Source organism: Solanum dulcamara, chromosome 10 (assembly GCF_947179165.1).
Source record: "Solanum dulcamara chromosome 10, daSolDulc1.2, whole genome shotgun sequence".
NCBI lineage: Eukaryota > Viridiplantae > Streptophyta > Magnoliopsida > Solanales > Solanaceae > Solanum > Solanum dulcamara.
Window position 1 is genome coordinate 1,483,080 of NC_077246.1, and position 4,203 is coordinate 1,487,282.

The following is a 4,203-nucleotide window of genomic DNA, read 5'->3' on the forward strand; positions in this document are numbered from 1 at the left end:
TCGTGTATGTTAGCCTACGGATTTTTTAGGTGTCGGGGGTCCGTGTCGAATTTTCTTAAAAACTTATACAGTAGCGTCCATAACGACTTGTGAAATGACTCTAGTAGCTCCGGTATCACTTTAGAGGGGTTTAGGGGCATTTTATTGGAGACGCAACAGGAATTAGGCAATTTTGCTAGCTTTTCATGTGTAACGACCACGAATATTTTAGTTGCCGGGGGTATGGGTAGAATTTTCTTGGATTCTCCCATAGTAGCGTCTATAATGACCTAGGGAACGACTCCAGTAGCCCCGATGGTACTTTAGAGGGGTTTAGGAACATTTTATTAGCGACGCAATAGGATTTAGTTGATTTAGCCAGTTTTTTGTGAAAGTTAACCCACAGAATTTTTAGGTGACGGGGGTCCATGTTGAATTTTCTTGGATTCTTCTGTAGTAGCATCTGTAACGACTTGGGGAACAACTCCAGTCACCCCGGCGGCGCTTTATAGGGGTTTAGGATATTTTTATTGGCGACGCAACAAAAATTAGGCGATTTGCCAGTTTTTCGTGTGTGTTATCCCATGGATTTTTTAGGTGCTAGTGGTTTGGGTCGAAGTTTCTTAGATTCTTCCATAGTAACGTCTATAACGACCTGGGGAACGACTCTAGTAGCCTCAGTAACGCTTTAGAGGGGTTTAGGAGCATTTTATTTGCGACGTCATAGAAATTAGGCTATCTTGCTAGTTTTTCATGTGTGTTAGCCCATAGATTTTTTAGGTGCCGGGATTCCAGGTCAAATTTTATTGGATTCTTTCATTGTAGAATCCATAACGACCTGGGAAATGATTCCAGTAGCCTCGTCCATGCTTTAGATGGGTTTAGGTGCATTTTATTATCGACGCAATAGGATTTAGGCGATTTTGCTGGTTTGTTTGTGTGTTATTAGCCCACGGATTTTTTAGGTTCCTGGGGTTCGGATCGAATTTTCTTGATTTTTCCATATAAGCGTCCATAATGACCTGGGGAACGACTCCAGTAGCCCCGGCGGTGTTTTAGAGGGGTTTAGAAGCATTTTATTAGTGATGGTATTGTAATTAGGCGATTTTGCCAGTTTTTTGTATGTGTTAGCCTATGGATTTTTGGGTGTTGGGGGTCAAGGTCAAATTTTCTTGGATTCTTCAATAGTAGCATCTTTAACGACCTGTGGAACAACTTAAGAAGTCCGGCGGTGCTTTAGAGGGATTTAGGAGCATTTTATTAGCGATCTAATAGGAATTAGGTTATTTTTCCAGTTTTTAATGTGTTTTAGCCCAAGGATTTTTTAGGTGCCGGAGGTCCGGGTCAAATTTTCTTAGATTCTTTCAAAGTAGAGTCCATAACGACCTAGGAAATGACTCTAGTAGCCCCGGTGGCGCTTTAGAGGGGTTTAAGAGCATTTTATTAGCGACGCACCAGGAATTATGCAATTTTGCCAGTTTTTTGTGTGTTAGCCCACGGATTTTTTAGGTGTCGGGGTCCGTATCGAATTTTCTTGGATTTTTCTACAGTAGCATCCTCAACGACCTGGGGAACGACTCCAGTAGCCCCGACGGCTCTTTATAGGGGCTTAGCAGTATTTTATTGGCGACGCAACAAGAATTAGGCAATTTTGCCAATTTTTTGTATGTGTTAGCCATAAAATTTTTAGGTGTCGAGGGTTCGGATTGAATTTTCCTAGATTTTCCCATAGTATAGTCTATAACGACCTGGGGGACGACTCTAGTAGCCCCAGCGATGCTTTAGAGAGGTTTAGGAATATTTTATTGGCGACGTAATAGAAATTAAGCGATTTTGCCAGTTTTTCATGTGTTAGCCTATGGAATTTTTAGATGTCGGGGGTTCGGGTCGAAATTTCTTGTATTCTTCAAAAGTAGCGTCCATAACGACCTAGTGAACGATTCCAGTAGCCCCGGCGATGCTTTAGACGGGTTTAAGAGCATTTTATAAGCGACGCAACAGAAATTAGTTGATTTATCCAATTTTTCGTGTGTGTTATCCCACGGAATTTTTAGGTGTCGGGGGTCCGGATTGAACTTTCTTGGATTCTTCTATAGTAGCATCCGTAACAACTTGGGGAACGGCTCCAGTAGCCCCGACGGCACCTTAGAGGGGATTAAGATCATTTTATTGGTGACGCAACAAGAATTAGGCGATTTTTCCAGTTTTTCGTGTGTTATCCCACAGATTTTTTAGGTGCTGCTGTTCCGGATCGATTTTCTTGGATTTTTTCATAGTAGCATCTATAATGACCTGAGAAATGACTCTAGTAGCCCCAGTGACGTTTTAAAGGGGATTAGGAGCATTTTATTGGCAACACAATAGAAATTAGGCGATTTTGCCAGTTTCTCGTGTGTGTTAGCCCACAGATTTTTTAGGTGCCGGAGATCCGGATCGAATTTTCTTGGATTCTTCCATTGTAGCATCTATAACGACCTGGGAAATGATACTAGTAGCCTCAGCGACGATTTAGATGTGTTTAGGAGCATTTTATTGGCGATGCAATAGGATTTAGGCGATTTTGCCAGTTTGTTTGTGTGTGTTAGCCCACGGTTTTTTTAGGTTTTGGGGGTCCGGGTCGAATTTTCTTAGATTCTTCCATAGAAGCGTTTGTAACGACTTGGGTAATAACTTCAGTAGCACTGAAGGTGCTTTAATAGGAATTAGTCAAATTTGTCAGTTTTTCGTGTGTGTTAAGCCACAGATTTTTTAGGTGCCAGGAGTCCTGGTCAAATTTTCTTGTATTCTTCAATAGTAGCATCCATAACAACCGCGGGGAAAGACTCTAGTATCCCCGGCGGCGCTAAGAGGGGTTTAGGAGCATTTTATTAGTGACCTAATAGGAATTAGGCGATTTTGTTATTTTTTCGTGTGTCTTAGCTCAAGGATTTGTTAGATGCCAGGGTCCAGGTTAAATTTTCTTGGATTGTTTTCCATAGTAGCATCAATAACGACCTAGGTGATGACTCCAGTAGCCCCTGCATTGCTTTAAAGGGGTTTAAGAGCATTTTCTTAGCGATACAACAGGAATTCGGTAATTTTGATAGTTTTTTGTATGTATTAGCCAACAAATTTTTTAGGTGCCAGGGGTCCATATCGAATTTTCTTGGATTCTTTTATATAGCGTCCGTAACAACCTAGGGAATGACTGCAGTAGCCCTGGCGGCGCTTTAGAGGGGTTTAGGATTATTTTATTGGCAACGCAACAAGAATTAGGCGATTTTGCCAATTTTTCGTGTGTGTTAGCCCACGGATATTTTTAGGTGCCGGGGCTCCAAGTTGAATTTTCTTGGATTCTATCATAGTAGCGTCTATAAAGACCTGAGGAACGACTCCAGTATCCCCAATGATATTTTAGAGGGGTTCAAGAGCATTTTATTTGCGCCACAATAGAAATTAAGCAATTTTGCCAATTTTTCGTGTGTGTTAGCCCATAGAATTTTTAGGTGCCGGGGGTCCGGGTAAAATTTTCTTGAATTCTTCTAAAGTAGAGTCCATAAAGACCTGGAGAACGACTCCAGCAGATCCGGTGGCACTTTAGAGGGTTTAGGAGCATTTTATCGAAGACACAATAGGAATTAGGCGATTTTGTCAGCTTTTGGTGTGTGTTAGCCCACGAATTTTTTAGATGCCGGGGGTTCGGGTAGAATTGTCTTGGATTCTTCCATAGTAGCGTCCATAACGACCTAGGTAATGACTACAGTATCTCTGGCGGCACTTTAGAGGGGTTTAGGAGCATTTTATTGGCGATGCAACATTAATTAGTCAATTTTGCTAGTTTTCTGTGCGTGGTAGCCCACGGATTTTTTAAGTGTCGGGAGTCTGCATCGAATTATTGTTAGATTGTTTCATAGTAGCATCCGTAACGACCACGGGGAATGACTCTAGTATCTCCGGCAGCACTTTAGAGGGGTTTAGGAGCAGTTTATTATCAATGCAGCAGGAATTAGATAATTTTGTCAGCTTTTCTATTGTGTTAGCCCAAGGATTGTTTGGGTGCCGGGAGTACGGATCGAATTTTCTTTCATTCTTCCATAATAGATTTTGTAACGACCTGGAGAATGAATTTAGTAGCCCTGATGACGTTTTAGAGGGGTTTAGGAGCATTTTATTGGCTATGCGATAGGAATTAGGCGATGCGATAGGAATTAGGCGATTTTGCCAGTTTTTCATGTGTGTTAGCCC